Source organism: Maylandia zebra, linkage group LG10 (genome assembly GCF_041146795.1).
Source record: "Maylandia zebra isolate NMK-2024a linkage group LG10, Mzebra_GT3a, whole genome shotgun sequence".
Classification (NCBI taxonomy): Eukaryota; Metazoa; Chordata; class Actinopteri; order Cichliformes; family Cichlidae; genus Maylandia; species Maylandia zebra.
Genome location: NC_135176.1, coordinates 29190624 through 29217710, shown reverse-complemented (window position 1 = coordinate 29217710; position 27087 = coordinate 29190624). Strand labels below are relative to the sequence as shown.

The 27087-nt window shown below is 39.5% G+C and overlaps 1 protein-coding gene and 1 long non-coding RNA gene across 4 annotated transcripts in view; one reads left to right on the top strand and one right to left on the bottom strand.

The window, feature by feature from the left end:
- The window catches only part of tmem132e (transmembrane protein 132E), a 422770-nt gene that overhangs the window by 16078 nt on the left and 379605 nt on the right, over positions 1-27087 (top strand). The window lies entirely within an intron of this gene.
- Positions 8502-20217, bottom strand: LOC143420876 (uncharacterized). 3 transcript variants are annotated; one of them, XR_013100636.1, is made up of 6 exons: positions 20070-20217; positions 14655-14793; positions 13862-13988; positions 10131-10294; positions 9977-10022; positions 8502-9881 (listed from the first exon to the last, which is right to left on the bottom strand). It is a non-coding gene; the product is annotated as an uncharacterized LOC143420876 (long non-coding RNA). The 3 variants fall into 3 exon arrangements; XR_013100635.1 differs by lacking the exon at positions 13862-13988; XR_013100634.1 differs by lacking the exons at positions 13862-13988; positions 14655-14793.

Below are 27087 nucleotides of genomic sequence, written 5' to 3'. Positions count from 1 at the left end.
AGCCAGTACTGGCTGGTTGAGAAGTCTGTGCTGTTTTACTTATATAGCCAACCATTATCATGTTAGGCCAACACTGGCCTCCTGCCTGTGAACACAGAATATGTTGGCCCAGTATATAAATGGTTGGCTGGCTCTGAATAGTCTTTTAATTAAAAGTTTGTCTTGGTTACTGTTTACCTATAAATGAATCCAAGCACCCAACAGGCTTAGTGAAGTAAATGATACCACGCCCTGGATACTACCTTTTCCTGTGACTCTTATAGACAACCTTTTTGTGCCACAGACCGGTTTATGTTCGACAATATTTTCACGGACTGGCCTTTAAGGTGTCGAGGATAAATACAACAAAATAAAACCAGTACCAAAAAAGGATTGTTTTCATAATACGCAGGAAAAGACCCAGGGAAACAGTTAATGATAAAAACTGATTTAAAACCCTGAAAACCATAAATTTCACACCGGAGGCACAACTCTCACGGACCGATACCAAACTACTCCCAGGAGTTGGGGACCGCTGGAATAGGATGTGCTTTCTTTGTGGTCTCCCCCCCACAAGCCAGGATGGGTCTATGCTTTAGTGCTGTCACAGTACTAGACTAAAATATTCCAATAACATTTTCAGTACCATGGAGTGGGAGCAACACTAACATTCAAAGTCTCTAAGTCACCACCTCAGTTTGAACTTCGGATGCCTTGAGCATGTGTAAATGCAGTGAATTTCTTTCTTTTGATTAGATATTTGCATCATGATCAGCTGAACAGGTCGGGGTACTTAAGGAAGTGGCTGGTGGATATGGAGCTTTTATAGGTAGAACATAAAAGCTTTTTAAGGAACAGATATATTTACAGGTCCTCAAGTCCTGTGCTTGCCAACTTTGTTCATTAATAGCACGTCTAAGTGCAACAGAATGAACATTTCACTTTCTTGTGCAATTATTTAAACTGTGTGTTTGACTAGAAAAAAGAGCCACACGGACATGAGGGTTTATTTTAATTCCAACCACGTTCTGGCATTTTCCACTTTCTGAAAGTGTTTGTGTCATGCTACGGCTTTTCTCATATTAATTTAGAATTAAATTTCAACACCATCTTTGCTAGAGAAGCCGTGTAATTTATGACCTTAACTTGTAAAATGCCTTGTAATCGGATAAGCCAGTTATGGACTATAGGATAACCTATACAGAGATCATATGGTTATTATGTTTAACAGATTTTCTGGTAATTAGACTCCCTCTTAATTTCACTAATCATGTTCTTATCATAGTACAGAGTTAAAGTAGAGCTTCATGAAATCAAACACTTCTGCATTACCATGATCTGTGGTTGCTTCAATTCTTTCCATTTCATCCATAAAAAATCCCTCCAAGGTGGCTTATTTTATTTTTCTAAGCAGTCCAGTAAACCATCACTCGTCTGGTTCACAGACAGGACCCATTCATTATAATCAGTGTGTTTCTTATTAACCCAATCAGCTGTCCCTGCAGCTGCCTCCAGATGCTGAAATCAATCCACCTCCAGAATTGCTGTGATGATTGCCAAACTGCTGGGTTATGTTGCTGACCGATTAGGGGGTTCATTCCACTAATTAGGCATTAAACCCAGCTGTCCAGAGCAAAAACCTTATCTTCTGTTTTTATTTTTCCTTTATTTATTTATTTCTTCTTTTATGCGGATGGAACACAAATTCCTGCGCTTTTCACAAGGACACTGCACCGTGGGTCAGTCACCATCCAGTGATGGTTTAGAAAGTTTAGCCAAAGCTGGATTTCGTTGTGATTATGTGTTGCATTTTGATGATCATCACTGGTGAGAACTTCACTCAAATAATGTCAAATCTGAGTTGAGGGGGCCTTCCACAAAAAATTTCAGACCGACCTCCGACTTATTCAGGAATATGGCATCACATCTATAATCTTTTTAATTTATTTAGTTTTTTCTCCTGGCCAGCAGGTGGAAATTCCTGAGGAGGAGAAAAAAACAAGTCTTTGAAGATGGTCAATTTCCTCAAACTCCACTGCACTTGTGGTTTCCAGTGCTAGTTTCAGGCATTGCAGAGTAAAAGATCATGTTTTTTTTTGTTCGTGTCTAGAAAGACAATTTAAAAACTTGCTTTGCTTTGGGACTGAGAAGAGAGTACCATGTGTCCCTGGGTGGCGCGGTCAGGTCCGCATACAGCTTGTGATCAACAATCCCAATCAAAGAACCAAGACGCTGTCTGTCAAAAAGTCTCTTGATGCATGCTCAACCATCCAGGTAAGTAAATCCCAAAAGGTTGACTCACACAGGGGTCATGACAGTTTGCATATTAATGATCAAGGAACTGACCTCATTGTTCTGTCAGTGGTGCTGGTTTCAGTCATTGTGCAAATATACAGTTTATAAGGTTGGGGAAACTGGGATGAGTGACGAAACATTTCTCCCACTTAAAACCCTCCGTCCAGATGAACAGAATCAACCTTTTGGGATGTCTGTCAAATATGTGGCATCGTCATTTTACGTAGTCTGTGGGTAATTGGATGAATGCATTGGCCAAGATTATTTTATTTTTCTAATTTAATTAAGAGTTCCACTCTATAAATAGTTGACCTATGCCTCCTTCCTTTTGGGCAAAGATGGTGAGAAAGATTAAGCATCCAAAAGTCTGTTAAGTACTGAAGAATGAAGCGTGGAAATCACAATTTCTGTTTTTGAGCTACACAAGGTTTATTAGCCACACTAGCTAGTTGTTCAGAAAGGTAGCCACTTGTTACATTGTTGCGCACTATGATCATTAGGTTTGAATTACCAGTGTCCTTCATCTGACTTTCATCAAATATCTCAATCACATTTCAGAGGTGACCCTTTTATTAAGTAAATATCAAAGTTAAACCACTTAAATGTGAAATGTTGGTTATTATGAGCCTAATTTGTGACAGAGCTTCCTCTCTCCATAGACATTCATTGGGGGTCAGGCCCCCCTTTAGTGACGCCCCTGATTATCACTTTGCAAAGAGTGAGAGGAAGCATTCCTGGAAATCCATTCTGTGGTGATTTAAAAAGGGTTGTGTTTATCAGCATTATATTTTAAATTGTTGAATGACAGAAAAGTCTGGCTTGTGATTCCAATTGATTTTTAAATGATTTATTTCAGACGTTATACTTGATTTTTGAGTGTCAGTGTCAGTATTATTATTATTATTATTATTATTATTATCATTATTATTATCATTGGGGTTTGTTTTTTTTTTTTTTTTTTTTTTTTTTTGGTTTTTTTTTTTGGTGTGTAGTTTGGTTACTACAGACCGATGTTAGTAATATAAGCCATGTCCTCTAAATATGAAGTTTATAAGTGCGGCTCAGCTCTGAAACAGATGAAACTGTTGCACTTTTGATCCCCAGAGAAACTGGGCCGGGTATGAACTGAACCCTATCTGCCCCGCTGTCGTCTGTCCGTTCGTTCATCTGGCTTTCTGTCTGTTGCACACGAATGCCTTTCCGAGACGTGCTGATTGGCCCAAGGGGACGGCATACGTTTCTACGCCATGCTTCTTTGACACCACCGTTCGCAATTCAAGAAAATGACATGTCCAGATCTATGCTTCATCTTTGCAAGGAGGGGGCCACAGTCCTCCTCCACCATTTTTTTTTTTCTTCTTCTTATTTTTCTGCCATTTGGGATAACATTTTTTACTCTCTCTACACCAAAGACATTGATTATTTTGGAGGACAAACTGTGTGTTTTGTGTTTTGAGGTTACAAGTAGTGCGATTATTGATTTTTAGGAGACTGTTCTGGTACCTTGTGTGGTTTCAGAATAAGAGTGGATAACATATCCAGCTAGATTGGAGCTTAAAGTTACTCATGATGTTACTGTGGGTTTCCGTGAGTCTATGTAGACCTTCAGCATATACCTACACTGTTGCTCGCTGTTTCAAACTGGGTTTTCAGTCTCAATTTGGCAGAGAATAGGTGGAGAGGAGATATCATGAATGACCCCCACTGACTGTTAAAGCCTGATGGGTATGGTGTATTCACACCTTGAATCCTGTATGAGGTAACGTCCCACTGTGCTTTCTGGGGCTTGGTAATTAATTACTGCCAAAGCGCCGCTGTCAGCTGTCTATTCATCCCTGACCTCTCGCTGTTGGAGATGTTGCAAGTTGTCAGTGGTGTGTATAGATTTATTCTTACTGGCTGAAACGGTTAAGAAATATAAATGAAAACCGTAATCACAAGGTCTGGTTAAACTACGTATCACCACCTAATCGCATTTTGTGTTGGAAGGTGCATGTCCATCCATCCGTTGTCTTCCCCTTATCCAATTTAGGGTCATGGTTGGGCTGGAGCCTATCCCAGCTGTCATTTGGGTGAAAGGCAGAGTACACCCAGTCAGTCAAAGGGGTAACGCGGAGTGACAGATAACCTACGGCCAATTTAGAATCACCAGTTAAGCCAACAAGGATGCCTTTGGACTGTGGGACGAAACCAGACCACCTGGGACAAACAGTCAGTCATTGTAGGATCTTTACCTTACAATATAAAATATAAAGCCCCTTTAGGCAGCTGATATTGTAATTCGGCATTATAAAAATGAATTGACTTGAATCCAGGTCATTGTGAACTTAAGAGCTTTAAAAAAATAAGTTTGAAGATGTTTTACCTCTAACCTTTAGTTAAAAACAAAAGGTGCAGAGTTAGTGGGGGTCTGTTCTCTTTGGAGGTGGTTTTTAGCTCACTATTGATCATGTGAGTCATCACATGAGCCAAGGTGTGAAAAAAGGTGTGTGTCATTCAACTCACTGCAGGTTAAGGGGGTTAACGCCATCCTGTTGAGGTAATCTCGGGCAAGGTCTAAATGGGGGGTTGAAGCACCGAAGACTGCAATGGGATTTATAGCTGGTTTAAGTCACCACCTCTGTTCACCAATGGGTTGGTCACAGACTCGCATGACCAATAGAGGGCCAATGACCATCTCCAAATGGTTAAATTTGGAGGTTAAATACTTGGGACTCTCTAACTTTTGTTTTTAGAGCTGAAGAAGCTTCTTCTCAGATGATTTCCTTCTATTTTTTTGTTTTTCAAGCTCTCAGGACTACAGAGAACATGCAAACTCCAACCCCCAGCTGACAGGCAGATTGTAACCAAGGGCCTTCTTGCTGTGAGGTGACTGCGCTAACTGCCGCGCAACCCTGCCGACCTGATTAAAATATGCTCACAGATTTTTGTCTTTTAATCACTTAATCTAGTTGAGAACTGTGGGGAAAAGCTTCTTTACTGCAGGAGTTTCTGAGGACTTGAACTAAAAATCAATTTTATGTCTAAAAGGTGAAGTTTTCAATCTTCAGACCAAAAAGTCAAACAAAACCTGCCACATTTAAATAAAGATGTTGCATGTAATCAAATAAAAATGCATTTTCTCTTTGACAGAATAAAATATTTACTCAAACATCGCACTTCTTCCTCCACAAGAAAAATACTCTACTTTCACTTTGCTGTTGTGCAAAGGCAAGGGATGGAAATACTTACAACCACATAAGTCCACCATATTGTTGTGTTTAGATGTGTAGATATCTGACAGCATGATCCCGAATGAATGATGGGAGCCCCAGCTTCCCGAAACAAGCACTCAGCCCCCCTGGGAAATCAAACAAGATGCAAACTGTGAGAGCAAAACTGCCGGAGAATTGCAGCATGACGTTCAGTGCTGCTTGAGGAAGTCATTTTTCATAGTCCTACAATAGTCCCCATTTTGTTAAAAATATCAGACACGCGCCTGTTATTCAAGCATAATGTGCATTCTGGGTGAAATGACCAAGTGAACTCCTCACGGCTGCCACGCTTTTAATGAGGATTAAAGGGAAGTGTTGCTCCATTTATGAATTCCCAGATGACGCTCGCATGTTTGACAACAGTCGCACCAACATTCAGTTCGTGGACTGAGCCAGACGCAGAGAGAACAAACAGTTTGAAGCCAGCTGTGCCATCGCGCGCAATCACCACTGAGTGAATTTGTTTAATTATTTGCTAAATGCTAATAGCCAAATAATTTGAAAGTGTATATGGCTCCGCTGGAAATCTCTTCGGGAGTTCTGACTGTTTGATTAACCATATGTCCCGACATACTCCTTCTAGAGACGCTCCAGATTTTAAATCTTCATGGTATCAATTTTCTGATTTAGGAGCTTTGATTTCAAACGGCAGCTTAGCAATATCATCCACAGCTCTTCTTGAGCTTTCATCTTTCACCCGGCTTGGACGTGCGGTGTGCGTAGGGTATCGAAAGGAATTTAAAAAAAAAAAAAAAAAAAAGTTTGTTTACTGACACAATAATTGTAATGCAGCTGCTGGGGGATGGAAAAACCGTGCAGAATTTCATTAACATGAGATGACTGACATTAAACCAGGATTAGCTAAGCGTGTGCTTTAAGAGAAGATTTGAACGATTTTGCTGTATTGACGGATCCAACCTGATTTCCTTGGGCAGGTCGTTTCACAGCCTCGGGGCTTTGAATGCAAACGCATCCCCGAGCACATGCGTCCCATTTAATGAAATATAAGTCAATTCAGTGAATTTATAGAGCACTATAGATGGTTTTTAAATTGTGCTCTATTTTTAGTGGATTAAAGGCATATCATTAACCCAGAGGTTTGCTGGCAATTTTAGGAAAAGGCTTTCTAGGTATTTTCTCTCTATTGTGTAGGTCCCTCCTGGTACTGTGGCTTTCTCCCACAGTGCAGAGATGTCCACGTTCGGTTAACTGGTGAACCTAAATGGGTTGTAGGTGTGAGTGTGGCCCTGTAACTTTGCAGTAGGCTGATCTGTCCAAGGTATATATAGTCTACCTCTCACCCAGAGATAGCTGGAATAGACTGCAAGCACTTTGGTAGGGATCATTCGCACTGCTTAGTTGTGATTTGCTCCACACAAGATAGCGATTTAGTTTTCCCCTCGTCTCGCTGTCAGTCAGGGCCTTAGATGTGTCGTGGTCTTATATAGTAATCCCACCTCCTGGCAACTGCTCAAATGAACTGAGCCCCCTTCTTTCCTTTATGACAAATGTATGCGAGCATACAGAATAAAATAGTGCTGTAAATGAACAATTTCGTTTTTGTGCAGGTAAATAAAACAAATGCCATAAAATTCCATGTGGTCATCAGTGCACCTTGATGGGAATCTTCAGGAAGTAGAAAAGAGCTATTTGGGAGTTTTAAAGTGACGTGGGAAAAATGTCAGGACTCATCTGAGCCCAGCAAGACAAATAAATGATCCCGTTAAGTAAATGTTAATAACCACTGGCGTGATTATACATTAAAAAAACAAGGGTATCGCGTCTCGTGTCTGTGGATGTTTGTCTCATGGATTCAGTCTTTGCTTCAGATGTGAAGTTTCAGTTAAAGGGCAGGTTTAACCATTTCTGGCAGCCAGTTTCCTTGAGGAAATCCTGTATATGCACATCTTATGGCCTGCTGAATTGTTTACGTGACCTTGTACTGTCTCGGATATTCCTGCCATAATCCTCTTTCTTGGTGATCTCTCACGGACTTCCCACCCACAGATGCCGTACATTTCTCATGACCTTAATTCACAACCTCTTCTCCTTATGTAACCTGGAAACCACCCCGGTCTGCCATCGTGAAGGACTACTCTGTCCCCTTACTGGTGTTCAGAGAGGAGAGAGGGTCAAGGACATGTTCAAGTCTCCTTCAGGCAACCTCCCGGCTTGAATGACACTTTAACAAGGATACACATGGCCATCCTTGGTAGCAATCATTAATCTCTCTCTTCTGCTGTCATCAGAAAGTTAAGTCTCATAGTGTGAAACTGCTTCTTTAACTTCCTAAGACCCGAACTCTTCCATGACATGCATTTTTAATTTCTCTTTATATTTGGGCAAATTGGGGCCCGATGAATGTAAAAACAAAGAATTACCAGATTTTTTTTTTTTTAACCTTATTTTTGTTTTTAAGAAAAATAAGAGCCACATGAGGATATTCGTTTCAAATTTTCATAGGACAGTGGCAGTTTAATGTCCTTGTAAGTGGATATCAGGCCCATGTAGAGCAACATGCTCATCCAGCCAACAGTCTGGATGAGCATGTTCATCTGCGACACTCCCTTTGAGTTGTCTGCTGCATACATATTTTTTTTCCACACACATATGGATGGTGAGGATGATAACCAATATGTGGTCTGAAAATCAAAATCCCATCTTCGCAGCTGGCCACCAATCAGTTGGCCCATTTGGCCAGCGCAGGAATAACAAACCCCGCTGATGCTGTTTAGACATGAAAGTGGTCTCCTGACCAAAAGCCAGGCTCGACTGCTGTTTGGCAAGGACTTTTGCAGAAGTATTTATTTATTTTTATTAAATATTTATTCAAGTATTCACATTTTGGTTGGGTCGTCGATGTTTCCAGATGGGACCGCGTGCCAGAAGCATTCATAGCACTGGGACTTGACTTTGCTGGGAACCTTTTTTCCTCTAGGTTTTGTGTTCTGTGTCAACAGCAGAGATGCACAGCTCCCACAGGGGGAATGATGGCAGGTTGTCACATCATTTCTGTGTATTGTTCACATTTTAGAGGGGAAAAATGATGTTTCAGATCTCGGACTGCCACAAATTCTGATAAAAATGCTAGCTCAAAGTGATTGCAGAAGCTACGCTTTTAAATTGCGTGTATTTATTAATGCAGTTTAAACCCATTTATGCAGTTACACAGTGCTAAGTAGATTAGAAAATGAATACAAATGTATGGATGAAACAGCAAAAAAAGGAAAATGGATCAATAATCACTGCATTTGGTTTGCGATATCTCCTGCGTACACACACTTGGATATTGATGATCTTTTTGTGTTTATTAGCTACTAATTGGTGCTCCATGATTTGTGGCTGTCATTTTTAATTAACTCCCACAGGTCTGTAATTCTCTGCGAAACACATGATGGGATTCATCAAGTGCAAGCTTTAAGGATTTCTCATGTTGCCTTTAATATTTCAAAATCACATCCAAGGTTTAAAATGTTGTTTGTTTGTTTGTTTGTTTGTTTTACTGCTCCATGTAGTCTTTGTCTTATAAGATGTATGCATCATAGGCTCAAATATTTGGAGACAAATCCAACTGGTGATTTTCTTTTTCTTTAATAAAAAGTAATAATGAAGGTCTCAAATGCACCACTGAAAAATAAAGGAAATCATAATTTAGGGAACTCTGTTGTTTTGTTGTTAAATGTAGTTTTTTTTTTTTAATTATAGATCTCCAGATAATTTTCTAGGAACTTTCCTCACAATTTCCTTAATTAGAAAGAAATGGTTGTGTGATTTGTGACTAATTGTAGAGACAATTTAAGTTCCTACAGTTACGGGAATTAAAAACGAATAACAAAAATTGTGTTTAATGACCGTGCCTGTTAGAGTTTGTGCTTCTGTATATTGAGATTACAGATTGAAACTGTAGCAATAGAGATGTTATCCACTGGTTTCTGGACTCTTTTTGACAGTACAGGGATCAGCAACGACTGCTAGAACTGGCACACTCGTCAAAGTGGCCATGTCCGTATCTTTAAGCCTTACCAGTATATAAATGGATGATTCATGAAAAAATTCACAGGCCTTGGAGTTATTATCAGGCTGGAAGAAGTCTATAGAGACTAGAACCCTTTTTTTCTGTTGTCGTCATCGTCTTCTTTTGCTCGCTTTAGGGGGTCGTCACAGTGGATCACCTGCCTCCGTCTCACCCTTGCATCCTCTTCTGGTACACTAACTCTCCTTTATTATATTCATAAACTTCCTCTGTGGTCTCCCTCCTGCCTTCCAGCTCCATGTCTCTCCCACATGCCTTCCCCCTCTCCTCTTCTTTTGTCTTTGCCCAGCAGAAGTGTAGTTTCCACTGACACCCTGCAACTGCAACAGCAATGTGATCTTGTATGGAAATCTCATGCTTTTTGATTGACATGTTTGTTTTACCGAAGCCCTTTCTTATTTTAAAAGGCATTTACCAGCTTTGCTTCTGAACTATGATGATGGTTTCCTTTTGGTTCCTACCTGTGGAACAGAGTCAGTCAGTGCCACATATTTCTTGTGCAACTAAGAATCAAGACGGATCTTTTTTTTTAAAGAAATTTTGACTTGTGTTGGTTGTTTGCAGCTTACCAATAAAGCTACGTTGTCCTTCCATTTTCTTAACTGCTTATCCAACTTGGGGTTGGGGAGGAGGGGGCTGAACCCTGTTGACATTCAGGTGGGAGGTGGTGCATCTTGAACAGGTTTGCCGCTAACACAGAAAGCCAGACAGCCATGCACTCTTACATCTGCATCTATGGCAAATCAAGAATCAAAAATTAACCTAACATGCATGTCTGTGGACTGTCAGGAAGCTGCACTACAAGAGGGAAACCCACACAGCCATAAGGAAAACATGCAAACTCCCCAAGATCAAACCACATGTGCTTCTTGGAAATATTATTGTTGTTTACAGCCGAGTATCAGCTTATCAGAAACAATTATGAAAGTTTCAGAATAAATACTGTATAGGATCTCTAAAATAAAGTAAAGAAGGCAAATTTATCTTTTAAAATAACATTGTGTTATGAGAAGTTGAAGGCAAAAGGATTTAATGTACTTTACCTAAAGGGGCAAACTCAATTTATTCTTTTAAATTTTACCACCAGGCATTCAAAGAGCGTATAGTTGGTCGTTTATCATGAAGTCCAGATTGTCTTTTATTCTTGCACACCATCATCTTTGTAATCCTGTCTGTACATTCATTAAGTCAAGACTGCAGGGAATAACCACGACTTTAGTTAAAACATTTCCAGTGCAGGAGGACTTATCTTTGCCTTTTGCCTCTGGAGAATGTTAGTTGAACAAAGTTTAGACACTGCTTCTTTATTCTTGCTGAACAGTCATGGTGTCTGTTTTATTTCCTTTCTTCATTCTACACTGTAGTTTTATGGACCCAAGAATTCACTTAATTAATAAATAATCATATTTTTTGAAGCCTTTGAAATAACTACAGGGAACATCTTTATAAACAAGTTAAAACAAATTTTGTTCCAGAAAATGTAAAAAGAATAGGAAAGAAAATTGAAGAAAATATGTTATTGTTTACTTTTTGTGCAAATGTGTTCAAAGTATTATGAGTGTTTAGTACAGTGAGATGTGAATGGCTAATCGAGCTGAATTGTGTGCTTTCTTTATCATTGCAGGCCTCTATGAGCTTTTGAGTGGTTTATTTTAAAAGAGCATATTGGAGGATTTTGCTTTCTCGTTGAAAACGCTGGATGGTTAATTTCTTCCATTCACAACTATATATGAAAGTATTTCCCTCAAGGACTCCCAGTAAGCTGATTTGAGTTGTCTGAGATCCAGCTAAAGATACACAGATCAGTAGAAAAATAGGAGTCTGGAGATCAACACTGTGGGGGAGACGGTGGAAATACAAAGGCGGGAGCGTGTTCGTGTTCCTTGGAGATTGTGTATACTTCATTGATTTTTATTTTTCCCAACTTGTTTCTGTGCTCAGGTGTGCTGTGTGTACTTGCAGAGAGGAGAAAGGCTGAGAAACTGAAGTCATAATCTTTGACACCCGTTTGATTTTGATGAAACCATCTTGCGTGATATCAGGTGTTTTGGGCCGTTCTTCTTACAGTCTGGTTTGCAGTTTGAGACTATAAGTCAGTGTTACCAAGGAGATAATCTTTTAAATAACCTTACATACATGAGCTCCTATAAGTCAGAGTAATTTTTTTTAGGTTATTTAATAGAAAAAGAGAAGATGCTCAAATATACATTCATTAGTGTATATAGTTGTCTGATGCAATCTGCATAATTATGTTTATGTATGTGGCTGGAGACCGTCCACTTTCTTAGTACCTCTTATATGTTACTTTTAATTCAAAGATCACATATAGCTCTTTTACACTATATATGGCCATGTAACATTTGTACATGTAGATCTTCATCTTTTCTTTCTCTTTCGCTCTCTCCTCCCTCATTTCCAGCTCGCCTTCTTCCTCCTCACCCCAAGCCAGAAATGCAGCTGGCCGTGGTCATTATGGAGTACAGTGTTTATTTATTCAATTCATTAATTCATAACTCAATCTGTACAATGGCAGCACAATCTTGAATGCAACACTTGGATGTTTTTTTTCTTTAAACAATGGTGCTGTCAAAATGATGCTAACTATCAAACTAGAAGATTAAATACCAATGGAACAATTGTAATTTTCTTGCTCGATTCTTATTTGTGAGGAGTATAACTTGCAGCACATAATAAGCTTTTCTTTAATGTAAATCTTTTCATAATAAAAAACATTGATTTTTGCCTGCAGTGAGTTAAAGGATCTTTTTTTTCACTGAAACAACTGAAGATAAAGCACTCTGCTACTCAAATGAGCTACAGCTTAAATGAAAAACACTTACTAAACAAAATCATATTTAACAGATTTATATTACAAAGTGAATGCCAGTTATTTGCATCATTTTCCAGTATTTTTACAAATGCGCTAAATAATAGGACATTTTGCTTTTCACTCATCATTTCTACTTTTTTTTTTTTTTTTCTTTTTTTTAAAGATCTTTTGCTCATACCGAAGCTGCTAGCTTGTTGCTAGCCCTGAGCTGTGGCCATCGGCGTAACTTTGTGCTGAACATTGGGGGATGGGTCAAGATCTAAATAAATAAATCTCGGTAAATTCCCAGATGATTCATAATTTTTTATAATAATTTTATTGGAGGGGTTATATTGGTTGGGTCTGATTATTTGGGGGGGGGGGGGTGTCCATAACCCCCCTAACCCCACTGGAAATTACGCCCCAGGCTCTGGCTAACTTTAGCTTTAGCTAATTTTTTTGTTGGCGCCTTTAAAATGTCCATGTTCAGCTGGGTGAGGGTAACTTAAGAGTTTGATCAGGTTTGTTGTCGTGAACGATTTGGTGCTAGTCCCCCCAGTTTACTTTCAACTTTGTCTTCAATAACAGTGAAGAGATTACACAAATATTTACTTACGCTGCTGCGCATGTATTAGCATTTTAGTCTCCCAAGCCTCTTGGATATTGGAAATTATGCTTAATAAAAAAATTGTTGAATCAATAGTGTAAACTAGTGCTTATAGTGACTAAAATAGAATTAAGATTTATTTTAATGTTGTTTAGGTACCTGCTGGACTATGTTTCTTAAGTGTTAAGCTCTTACTCTAAATTCATACCCAAACATATGGTGATTAATAACTCTGTTTAATGTAAGGCTGAAATGAACATCCTTCAGTTATGTAGAGATGTTTCAGAGAATTGCTGAATATATTAACTTTGTCCTATTGCAGAAATCTCTGGAGCAAAAATGAGTGCCAAAACTCTTACAGGCTGTTAGCTGTTTACTATAGCCTTAGCTTACTCAAGGCATTGAACTAGAACTCTTTAACCTTGTTTTGAAGCACTTTTAATGCCATTATTCAACAAATAATTATGACTTTCTGTGTGATTAATTATACTAAGAGCCTGTCCAAGAAATCTGCGTGCCAATTTTGGGGATAGAAATTCTAATATAATATTAGTTTGTTATTTAGCACTAATTAGCATTCGTGTCAGCACAGAGCAGTCGGTAAAGGATGCCATTTGCTCACCGAGCCAGCTAGTGTGAGCTGATAACATTCTCCTTGTCTTTTGGCTCTAAGAAAGGCAAAGATGGTGAAAGCCAAAATGCTAATGTTGAGGTTGCATGACTTGAAACAAACCAGTGGTCGATAGCTACATGTCCAACTCTTATATAGAGCTTGCCCCCATCACCAGGCCCAAGTGAGATTTAACTAAAATGCTTAAGCAAATCTGTAAATCAGATCAAATAATGACAAATGTAACAAGAAATAGTAAAGTTTTGCTGCTCACCTGCACTGATTTCAAATTTTCTACAACAACAGTGCACAATGTACAACAAAGTTGCATCCACTGTCGTCTTAGTATTCAACAGCATGTTCACCTGGCAGAGGATGTATGCCATGTCTTCAGCTTCCTTCTGCACACAGAAACGCACACACACCTCAAGCTCTCTAGTACCAGTCCCCAACTCTTTTGTCCATATGGTTCATCTTAGAAGACAAATTAGCTTCGGCAGTTCTGGCTGCATTTCCACAAACCTTTAACCCATCTCCGCTGTCTATCAAACCTGCAGGCTATACCAGCTCTGCGTTTGCCATTTCACAAAGTTCATTCTTCTGACTACCTTGGGATCTGTGGGCTTTTCGACAAAGCTGTAACTTTACAGTCCAAAAACCCATAAATAACAAGAACTTTTTTAAAATTTATTTATCTGGGCAGCACTGTTTGAGGTCTAATCACCAAACGACTGACATCAGCACATTTTGAGTCTGTGCAGAACAATGCAGAGCTCTACACTTCTCCCCTGATTTTTTTGTGAGGGAGCGAACGCGGCGACATGTGATCCACATTCTGTCAGACTGACTGTTGATCCACTGTTGTGCCATCTGGTTGTTAATCCATTATTAGTAGGTATTAGAGCACTCAGTTTATATACAACTGTTACACGTATTGGATTGAGGTTTCTTTCAGCCCAGATTTAAATCTACACAACATAAAATAAATCTTCAGTTTCCTGAAGACCGGAACACGTTACGTTTTGCCCCAGAGGGACATTTGTATCCAATACACTTCAAGTTCTCACCAATCGAATTTCTTGGCTCCACTCTGCTTCTTTTTCAAATCAGCTAATGCAGGAATGTGAGGAAGCCCAGAAGGTTTTTGTGGCATGATCGCACGAGTTTCACAGCAATTCATCAAGCGGCCGATCAAAACAATAGATCCTGAAATGATAAATCATAAGGACCACCTCATTGCACAGTGGGTTTATGGGTGGAAAATAAAGTCACAGAAACTCTCCTATCAATCATTTTTTTTTCGTTGAATTTATATTTGACACAATTTAAAATGAAGCTTTAAGGAAGTAAGAGACGGGATCTGAAACTCAACACAGGAATAAACCTTAATATACTCGCATTTAACCCACAAACAAAAACTTCACTGCTTGTTAGTTTATACCATCATTTATATTTTACATTTCTTGAGAAGCCCAATATTTTCCTCAGAGTGTGAATTTCACTGTGGGAGATTGTTTAGCTCTTTACAAAGCAGGCGGTTTTCAACAAATCATTCAATCCTTTCTCTCGCTCATTTTTAAGCATTTCAGTTGAGCAGTACCTGTTCTGGCTCTTAATTTGACTATTAAAAGACACAGGATTCGTCTTTCCTGAAGCATTATTACACTTACAACATTTTCTTTCTGATCATTTCTTGTCACTGGCTTGGATTTCACTGTTGATTTAATTAAAGCTCAGACGTAGTGCGAACTGAGATAAGTAAGTCATTCAGTTTAATGTTATGAGCACAAATTCTAGACTAATAAAAAAAGGATGTGGCCTCTGGGTTTGAAAAGAAGCGAGTGTAAAGGTACATTCTTTCAAATAGACAGCAGTGCTTTGCTCCTGTGGAAGCAGAAAGATTTAGTTTATTGGCTCAAAAGAAAAATTAAGGTGGCGATAGCCCAAATGCTAAAGTCGAGACTCCGAAATGGGATTCCCATTTGAGTCTGACGTATGTGATGTAGCGTTGGCTGTGCTCTTTATTTATTTTAACATACCATTTACGGAACAAAGCCATGTCATTCTGTCATAGTGGCAACATTTTCGCCATCTTAAACGAGTTTAAATAGATGCATCTTAAATTAAGATGTTGGTAAATGAGTGCAGGTAGAGACACAAGATGAAGAATGTAATTTTGGCACATTTTAAATTTTATTTTGGCTTCTTAGTTTTTCCTTTTGTGTCATTATTGTAGTTGTTTTGCATCTGTTTGTTGTTATATTGCACCTCTTTGTATTCATTGGCTGATACCTTGAGGCCAATTCGTGTGTCACTGCAATCACTTTCCTTCTATTTTTATTCTTTTCTAGTTGTTTAGAATCTCTTTGTGCCATCTCAGTTTAGATATTTATGTAGGTCTCTTTAGACATTCACATTTCATGTCCTTTTTTAAATATAAGCCCACGGGGTGCCTTATGTTTATTGCAGAGTTATCTCAGTAGGGTTAAGATTGTGTTCATTTTTAATCGGAAAAATCTATGTCAAACTAAGTGATTACACATACTTGGCTCGAATTGAACTTAATGAGCTTGTAATCAAACTCTTCCCCTGCAGTTAATTCGGTGCTTATCCTGTTAGCCAGCCATTTGGAAAGAAACGGCCAGCTAATTTCTTTCCAAAGCTAACACCACCATCTTTACAGCACTGTTTTTTAATTAACCTAAAAAAAACAAACAACAAAATTATTTTTTGGAGCACTTTTTCTTTGAGTTTAAGAAAAAACAAACGCCCCTCTTCATGCACAGTATGTGGTTTACTTTTGGACACAATCATGTAACCAGGGGAGCATCTGGTAATTAACAGTTGGGTAAGCTGTGTTCTACATGGCTTCAGTTCAAAAAGCAAAGTGCCTTAACAGTTGTTTTGCTTCAGCCTCTTCACTCTGAGCTCTAGCACTTTATTTAATATAATGATTTCACTGCTGTGTTTACTGTCATAATAGTTTTTCTAACTAAATTTGGCTATAACCATAAACTTTTAAATGGAAAAACCTCAATAACAGAACAATGTCATTACCTTAAATATTACTAATGCCTTTCCCCCCCCCCTTTGTACCTGTCATTGTTCCTTCTAGTGTGACAGTCATTGATGATTTTATTATCTTAACTACTGGAGAAAAAAAGATTACACTGATTAATTGCAGTAATAGGGAGCAAAAATAAAAATTGTAATAGCATGTAAATTCAATTACAGTATCCCTCAAGACAACTTCTCAATTAAAATTGAAATCACCTGTGCGGCCTCAATTCAATCAGGTGTTTTAATTAGAAAAGTATCGTTTGACGTCCCCGATGTACACGTCGTCTTCACTGTTCATAACTCATTGTGTCTGCTGTTATGTTAAAAGAAACCTGGGCAGGGGGAACATGTACTTTCTTGGTGTTTTGTAATAGGCCTACAGAAACATTTTGACAGTTGCTCTACTGCGACCCCAGCACCACTCCCCGGTTGATGTAAGAATCCACTAAATTTACTCTCCTCCTCATCCCGTTTTGTCGATTTAGCTTATTCATGACACTTTGTTAATTCAACGTGACGTCATATCGGATAAATCACCGTCAGTCTCTGCAGCCCTTTTGCTCCTTTGTATGTTTTTCATTTTTCTCCCTACTCTCACTGCACAGATCAGCTGTTTTCCTACTTAGTCACACACAGCTTTCCTCTAAGATTATGGGCTGTTTGTTATTCTTTTCACTCCCTCTCACCTCCAACCCCTTCCCAATTAGTTTTTCTTTCCTTTTTTCTGCTTCTGCACCCTCGATCTTCACACAAAGATTATTTCATCTGCATGGCACGCTCGAGCACTCGGCGTCAGCACATCCAATACGGCCTCACAGCGCACACAGACATATACGACTCACGCACACACAGGTGCACACACACTCGCTCATATAAGTTAATGTTCACTCGTATAATCAGAGATATAATCAAGCACCACTCGGGTCTACTCGTGCTGTGCGTGGCGCTTGCTCCAGAGAGAAGAGGCAGATGTTGTCTTAGGCAGATGTTGTCTTACTACATGACGCTGTTTCCTAATGTGTTCTGAGGCTACTGTAACTCTAAGCAAAGAGGAGGAGCAACTTTAATACAAGAAAATGTTAATTTCACAGAGATTTCTAATAATTATTTATACATAACAAAAAGTTATGCATTCTCAGTGTATATGGCCCAAATGTTGTTGACCCCAAATTTTTATTTGCAACTTTATGCAATTTAGGTTTTGGAATCTCTTTAATAATCTGGTGACAAATACAGTTTCCCAACAGCACGTGTCAGGACAGACCAAACATCTTTCAGCTTCTGTCTCCAGAGGGGCACCCGGCAGGGATGCCCACTCTCCCACTCACTGTATGCAACCTTTATTAAACCACTAGTACCAGAAATTAGACAGACTGTAGTGATTAATTATATGAAGTGCAAGAATGTAAAACATAAAATCTGTCTTTATGCTGATGATGTGTTACTTTTTCTCCAGCATTCACAAACCACTCTTGCTGAGGTAATTACACTGATTATATACATTACATACATTTTGACAGTTGCTTAGTGTATTTGGCTTGGTGTTTATCAAGGTCACTGTCATTAGAGCTGGAGCGTATGTTGACTATTTTCTTTCAAACTAAACATGTGATGCCAACAGGGAAGTTGCACAGCACTTTCTAATGGATAAAGTATGCAACAATAAGACCCGTAATATAACAAAGCGTTTTGAAGGTTTTTTGTTTGTTTTTTTTCCTTCATCCTGTCAGCACTGACGCTTTGCATGTGGCCATTACCGTTAGGTGATAGATAATCTGGCTTTTTTCCATTTGGGCTACGTCCACACGTACCCGGGTATTTTTGAAAACGCAGATTTTTCTATGCGTTTGCACCTTTCGTCCACACGTAAACGGCGTTTTCGGTCACTGAAAACAGAGATTTCTAAAAACGCCTGCCAGGGTGGATATTTTCGAAAACTCCGTTTTTGCATTTACGTGTGGACGAGAAAAACGGAGAAAACGCAGCGTCAAAGGTGTGCGCCTTTTTTGACGTCACACTGTGCGCCACGTTAGTGTTTCGGTGAAATGAATTTCTACAATACTGTTACTGTTAATTGTCCTCTCTGCAGTGTTTAAATGCTTACATATACACACAGTTACTGTCCCTCCACACATACGACTCGGTTCTGCTTCTATGCCCCAGCTTTGTTTACTATTTCCCACCGAGGCTTCTAGACTTCTGATTGGCCAACATTTCTACACGGTTAGGAATATATCGCTACCTGTTGCTTTGGCATGTTCCTAGCAGCGTTTTCCTTCATTTCTGCCTTTATGTGTGGACGGGATTATTTTTTAAAACGAAAACGGAAGTTTTCAAAAATACCCGTGTACGTGTGGACGTAGCCTTGGTCTGCAAGTTTAAGACAAGCTTGGGATCATCAATACAGCTACCGAGGTTTAGTCAGCTTTGGGCTGTGCCCACAAACTCTGATTTCTTTGAAAGGACTGAAAGACGGCGACCAATGACCAAAGATCCCATCAAATTATAGGTCTTGAACTGGTTCTTAGAGCATTTGTGCCATCCAGCAAACAAGCCATTTCCACCAATTTTAGCCCAGCCATTGGAATCTGGGAGGCTCATCAATAGAGTTCATAACACTTTGGAAATAAATGGCAGTAATAAGGTGGTGGTGAATTATATTGAGGTCTTAGCTGTTTGTTGTTGTTGCAGATATTCTAACAATGTTTTTGTTTCCAAAAACATGCAAAATGCAGTTGAGCACAACTGCTTTAGTTATGAGTACACGACGTTGAAAAGATCAGGCTGTTAAGATCATAAGCGAGGCAGATGCCAGATTGCAGCAGTGAAGGACACTGAAAGGAATCATTGGTTAGGAAATTTCTGATGCATCCGACATCTTGAATATCTTATTTTCTTTGCATTAAAATAGATGATTGCTGGCTGGGACTCAGGGGATTGAGTGGATTGTCCACTAATCATGAGGGTGGCAGTTTAATACATACCCTCTAAATGTCCTTAAGCTATACACTGAACTGCAAAATGCTCCCAGTGGACAGGCCAGCAACTTGCATTAAAGCTTGCTGCCACCCTTTGTCGTAAATGTGAGTTTTTTGGGATAAAGGCCCTGTGTATATACATATGTATGCATACAGCCATTTATCATTTAAGAGATTGATTACTTTCACTCCAGGACAACTTGGTCTACAGCAATATCCCGTGGTTAAAGGAGCATAGCATAGCACATTACATTTCAGCACCGAGGCAGAGTTGTTGGTCTTAGGAGACATTGTGCTGAATTTATTTTATAGATACAAATTAGAACATACACAAACTTTCAGCAATTTTTAAGCTGCAGTTTATCATCTAAGACACTTTCAAGAAGCTTTGTGGGGATGAAAAGTATTTAAAACACAGCAACAACAACAAAGATTTGTTAATACCTTAATACCCAGAGGCAGCTGAAAAGCCGAGAAGCTCAAAGTCAATACAGTCAGAAGTGGTTGAGTGGCTGCTGGAGCTGTCTCTGAGAGCAGTTTTCATGCCCAGAGTCTGGCTGCTCTCTCTGCAGACAGCCCACAATGTCTCCAGCCAGAGTTGGACCATTAATTAGGCATCCACATAGCCTCAGCTGCTGCAGTTAAATTAACTGGACAGGCATTAAGACAAGGAAACAAACTGTGCTCAAGCTAAGCCTGCCAAGCACTGGACACCTTGAAAGAGGGAGTTTTCCTTTTATTCATTAAAGGATGTAGGAAAGGAACAAAATCAGTTGCTGGTACCATTTCTTTTTCTTGTCTTCTTTTTAATTGCTTGCTGCAGAGTCTAATCAAATAGTTCTGTGTTGCAGTGACTGTGTTTACATTCAGATGTTGCTTGTTGCATTTCAGCTAAAACCGCAGCTGCATCTCAGTTTCTGGTTTAATCACCAGAATAAAGGTTTTAGTAATAAAGGTGCTCCGAGTGCAGTGAGTTGATCATCTTGCTGATCAAAACACACATGACCATCCTCAAATGGCAGTGAATGTTTGGATGAATATGTGTGTGTAGCTTTATGAGGAATACATTTAGGTCTCTGCGCCTTATGTCAGCCTCGCTCCACCTTATATGGGCCAGATGTTAGGTTGTGTCACAATTAGGTTACATTCTCCTGTACACATGCCATAACCCTTGCCTAGTCTGCTCCGTGACTTCTGAGCTACATTTGGCCCACTCAACACCTGCCAGTGCCTTAACTGTGCATGCCAGAAGTTGCCCAGATTAGGCCCAGATGTTTCTACTGTCAGGGGATACTTTCATAGCAGGCCTGCTCCCTTAGTTGTCTCTGAATGAGTGAATAGGAGAATATTTGTAACTTCATGCAGTAAGTTGTTAAGGGAGTGCTTTTAAGCAGCCTATAATTGTAAATGTCTAGAAAGCAGCTGCAAACTTTTGGGCCACTCATAGGTCTTTTAGCAAGTTTGAATTGGTGTGGTTGATAAATCAGGTGGTCTCATTCAAAAATGAGTCCCCCCCCCAGTTATATTAAGATCAGGAGCCACCTCGTACAAGAACAAGTCGGTAAGATTTTCTATCATGTATTATCCGACATTTTAATGGCAGCTTTATTGGTTAGAGCTGTGGTTGGTTTAAAATAGCATCAAGGTTTTATAAGTAGAGATACAGAATAAAGTTGTCTGCTGTAAAAGCTTTCCAATAGGCTTTTGCTTTACTAAAAATGGGTCATTATGGGGTTGTGAAAGCCGCTGCTAATGTTTTCGGACCAAAAAGCAGCCGGTATCGAGTCACTTTTCATTTTCTGAACAAAACTATCTCACACTTGAGTTTCTGCGAGGGTGGAAAGACTTCAGAGGAAGACATCTATACTATCATGGGACAGTGAAACAATCTTCTATTCATTGGAAAGAATAGGTTTCTGGTTTTACGGCCTCCTACTGCTTGAAGAGGAAAGTTTTACAGACAGAGGAAAATACTCTAGCAGCAGATTGATTCCTCTGGTCAGAGGAAGAGCGGAAAAAAATCGAAATCAGCACAGTAGTAAAGACACAGACTCTTATGGATCAGTGGGCATACTCGGGCCGACATTTTTAGGAGTTTGAGGAAAACTCGCTGCATGCCATGTAATCTTACAACATTGGTCTAAAGTCTGAGCTCCTCCTGTCCCTCTGAAGGATTAATATACATCAAATCTGCCACCTCACAATGAAACTATGCATCTGAGGCTCTCTTCCTTTTCCTGACTGCTTTTATATCCCTCCCTCTTCAGCTCTGCCTTCTTTTCTCTGAAATCCTCTCTACCTCACTATCCCTCCCACCCCTCACCCTGCAGTCAGTGCCTGTCCTAGATTTATTGCACTCTCCCCCTCCCAAAAAAAAATCTCTCTCTCTCCCTGTAATGTACACACTTGCTCTCTCAGTCATTCACCCACTTAAGCTACTTCTCATTTTCTCCCACACTCTTCACATATGATTTGCTGGAGCAATGTCTGCTGTTAATCCCTGCACAATTAGAAAACAAGAAGACTCTCATGACAATATGGTACTGGTGGCACGATAATGTTTTTTTGCACAAGTTTCTCCCCTTCTGAAGCATCGCTCACTGTGGCAAATGGCATGCCTAGAACTTAATTGTTTCCTAAAAAGCACAAAGCTTCCTTTAAATAACCAATACTGTAAAACAATCCCGGGAGCTGTACTTTCGATTTGAGGGCAAAACTGAGAGAGATCTCTCTTCAGGCTCGGGCCGTTTCTTTGAATTTTTGTGGGAAGGAGGGAAAAAAGAGCTGCTGATTAAATGTAGAGCATTAAAAAACATATGCTCAACTGAGCCTGAAATAAAATGAAGCCTGCTGCCAAAACCAAACCAGGAGGCAGTCGTCTTAGTTTGTGATCTAAATCTGCTCAGAAATGATTGGTGATAACTTGTGTTCTCTGTTGGGAAATATCTAAATATTTTGGGGCTTCTTATATTAATGCCAAAATCTTTTAAAAACTGCATTCATAGATTTCTGGCCACATGGGGGGGATAGCAAACAATCCTTTATTTATTAGTTCCAGTAAACTATAGTCTCATCTTATTGGCTAAATGTTTCACTAGCTAGTGACTAATGGTTGTTGCTGGGAAGTGTACACTGGGTTCATCAAAGCTATTTTATTTAAAGGCCTGTGTACTGTTGCTGGAACTGCGCTGAGTTTGTACGCACTGTGCCTGAAACAGTGATCCAATAAAGGCTGAAAAGATTGCTAGGGCTCAGGTTAACTGCAGAGTTTGATATGTCTTTGCAATATTGTGACTGCATGCAAACCCTTTCATGCTGCACACAATCCAAAGAATAATTGTTGATTTAAAGTCGTTGTACGGTTAAGCTTTGTAAGGGCTCCTGTGGAGCTTTTGACGGGGCTCATGTGGCGCTTTTGCCCAATAGAACCTTTTGTGAACCAGTGTTTCCTTTGTGCTTGTGCCTACGCAGAGATATACAAGCATGCACTGATGCAGTACATATAATACAGTATATAGTCTTGATAGTTTGAAGTAGAGGTCTGCATTCCCGCGGCTGTCCCGCGGGAGCCGCGGGACCCGACCAGATTTCTTGCGGCGCGGGAATAAATTTCCAAATAAAATGCGGTAGCGGTCGGTAACTCTGGTGTAATTTGAACGGGAGCGGGCGGTCTGAAAATATAGCGTGCCCGACATTTTTTCGGAACAGCATATCTGTGATTTCCTCATTCTAATTGAGCACTGGTACAGCCAGTGCTCACGCCTGTTACACGCACTGAGCGCATGGATCAGTGCTTTTTGCAGTAGGCCACAATGCTGTATTCGTTTTTATTTATTTTATTTTTGCAACACGTTTTCCATGTTAAAAGATAAATGTTGCATGTTGACAGATAAATGCATCTTGTTTAAGAAAAATAAATACAATCATTGCACAACCTGCAGTTTTATCTGTTATCTCTATTTTTTGGTGGTACCCCATTTAAATGTGAGATTTTGGAAACCAGATCTAAATTTAGCGGGAACGGTCGGGTCGGGTAGAAAATTATTCTAAGCGGGCAGCGGGTGAACAAAGACTGAATATACAGCGGGAGCGGTCGGGTGCGGTACAAAACCTTGCGGGAGCGGGCGGGAGCGGGACTAAAAAAACATTCCCGCGCAGACCTCTAGTTTGAAGCTAAAGCAGAAGTACTAGAGCTGCAGATGCAACTTAAAGACCAAGGGGAAAAAATGATCTTATCTAAACTGATGGCAGAGCAGTGTAAACCAAATGTGCGTGCCTTATTAAGAATACAGTTTAGAGCCAAAATGTGCAAATAAACCAAACAAATAAGTGTCTTAAAATGTTGTGATGATGCAGCAGAGTGTCAGAACCTGTATTTGACTTGTGTGTTTAGTGCAGTGGATGAATATTACCCAGTTGTTGAAACGATGCAGCTGTGCATATGTCCAGTTTGCGGCAATAATTTGTTAATGTTCTAGCTGACCTGCAGGGGAAACACAGGGAGAAGAGATGTTTATTAAAGTGTGAAATGCACTAGGGTGTTACATCTTTGGAGTATTATCACACAACTAATTAAATAATTATTTGCTTTCACTTTCTATGAAGTTAAGGTGATGTCTTGAAATATCTTGTTTTGTCTTACGAGCAGTCATATTTTACCTGTTTCACATAGAGATGGACCGATCCGATATTACGTATCGGTATCGGTCCGATACTGACCTAAATTACTGGATCGGATATCGGAGAAAAATAAAAAATGTAATCCGATCCATTAAATATCACGAAAGCACCTCACAAAACTTGCAACACGCCGTAACTCACCTCAGAACGTTAGCACGTCGGAGCAGTATGCATCACGTGATAGAGCGGCTGTGGCATGCCGACCTGTCAGTGGTCTGGATAGCATTTGGAGCTTCGCTAGCAACCCGGCATTTCATCTCCGACAAAGTTATCCCAAGAGAAGTAAAGCACGTGTGTAAGTCCATCTCTGAATGTTTGTAAAGCATTCCTGCGTTAAGCTTAACAAGCGATATATGGAGCGACTGCCTCTTCTTGCTGCTACTTCAATCATGAAACTGCTTAACGATCAGCTGATCGGCTTTTCTGTTGCGAGTCCGTGTCTCTGGTTTGCTTTTGGCCCACTTTGCACCAGAAAGAGGAAACCAGCGGATAAACAACAGCAGCACGTTTAAGCTTGATCAGCTGTTGTTAGAAGTTATTTAATCTTACTTTCTACTCCAGGATCTTTTCTACGTAGCTGACGGCTGGTAACTGTGCAGGGGCGGATCTAGCAAAGTTTAACCAGGGGGGCCGATAGGGCATGAACAGGGAAAAGGGGGCACAAAGACATACTTTTCTTTCTTATTCTCATTTAAAATGTCGAGCTTTTAATAAATAATTATCTGACACCCAAAGTTTTAATTTGATGTAAAATGAATAGAAGTCAATTACTGTATATAGTGACTATTAAGTCTAATATATATACCCTAGTAAGCTATAGTACTTTTTCCTTTGGGAAGGTACCATCTGTGCAGTCTGCAATTTTGTTGAAGGAAGATGTTGAATCTATTTAATATTTCTTGAAAAATAATTGATTTCTGTGCATTTTTTTTCACACTGCATCAAATTAAGGTTGATTACGTCGATTAAGCATCATGAGGTGGAGCGTGAGGGGTGGTTCCCTATTTTTTATTTATTTATTTTTGTTGTTGCTGGGAGTTGGAACCCTATTAGTTAGGTTGCTTAATATTTATGCTAAGTACTCTTTAAAATACCAGAATAGGGAGGATGGTGTAGGTTTAAGTTTATTAGATTGATCAGTATTGCTGTACTATGAAATTTTTTTTTTTTGCATACAGGTATAACAGAATAGCTTTAGTGTAGTTGTTGTTTTAAACTTGAGTATGAACTTATACAAAATGCAGCAAGATATTTAAAAAACAGTTTTGTTTATTAAAAAACACTATATCGGATTCATATCGGTATCGGCAGTTATCCAAATTTATGATATCGGTATCGGTATCGGACATAAAAAAGTGGTATCGTGCCATCTCTAGTTTCACATAAGGTGAATTCTACGGTGGCCCTTAAGTTCAAATGCACTGCAACGTAAGAAAACACTAGCAAGCAGGAAAATGCTGCAAAAGCATGCAAAAGCCAACAGAAGTCAAATAAAACACAACGGAAAAACCCAAAACGTGCAATAATTGCACTCAGGCACGGTTAAAGGAAACAGGGAATTCACCTGTGTTATGAGGGAGGAAAAGGTTCAGGTGATGTGCATAGTTATGGTCCCGATTAGCTGTTTACTGTTAGCTTGTCACTTCTGCAGCTGTTCCGTCACATTATTGTGTCCCCAAAATCGCTTCTCCTGTGCTTTGTGTGCTTTTGCAGTGTTTCTGTTTGCTGGTGTTTTTTTAAGTTGCAGTTCATTTGAACTCTCGGGACCTGTAAAATACTCATAATTGAAGCGTTATAAGAAGGGAACTTTTAACATTCTTAAGATTGATTCTGATCATTAATCTTTTATCAAAACTCGTACAGCTCAAACCAGTTTGCGTACAATGCATCTGGAAGAAAAATGGTACTTTTAAGCACAAACTCTATCTGGATTAAACAGAGTTCCTTTTAACCTCCTAGGACCTGGCGTCCACATATGTGGACATCACATTTTGGGTTATTTAGACCAAAATACTCAATTTTGCTCTACAAGGGCCTGATATCCACTTACAAGGACATTATACTGCTACTGTTCTATCAATATTTTAAACGAATATCCTCATATGTGGTTCTGATTTTTCATAAAAACAAAAATAAGGTAAAAATCTGGTAATTCTTTGTTTTTACATTCATTGGGCCCCAATCAGCCCAAATATCAAAGAGAAATTAAAAATGCATGCCGTGGAAGAGTTCGGGTCTTAGGAGGTTAAAGTAAGAAAACAATCCCGAGTTGCTCTTTTTGATTAAATCTGAAAGAATAAGCACAACTGAATTGCAGTCCAGGACTTAAGCAAAATTGCAACAAAATTCATTGAAAAGTATTAAACAAGTAAAAGCTTCTTTATGTGCATGCTGTAAATCACGAAAACAGATTTTAAAAAAACATCTTCCACTCTTCACTGACAGCGGCTGTAAGCCTCACGACTACCTCCTCTCACAGCTGGCTTTGAGCTGTGTTTAGTGGTGACAGTCATAACTTAAAATGTGTCGTGGCTGTCTTGATTTGACTTGTTTCTTGCAGTCAGTTATTTGCAGTTCTGGCAGCACAGCTGTATTTCACTGCCGCTCTCTTTGCAAATCGCTCTGGATTTTGCTGGCCAGATGCCAAAAAACATGTCCAAACTCTGGAGCTTCATCATTTGTAGCCCTGCCCTCTTCTGTGATTTTGGGGTATTAAGGCCAGCTGTCTGGAGAATGACATTTCTGATACAAATCTCGCCTGTAATCTTAAGACAAATCAGCT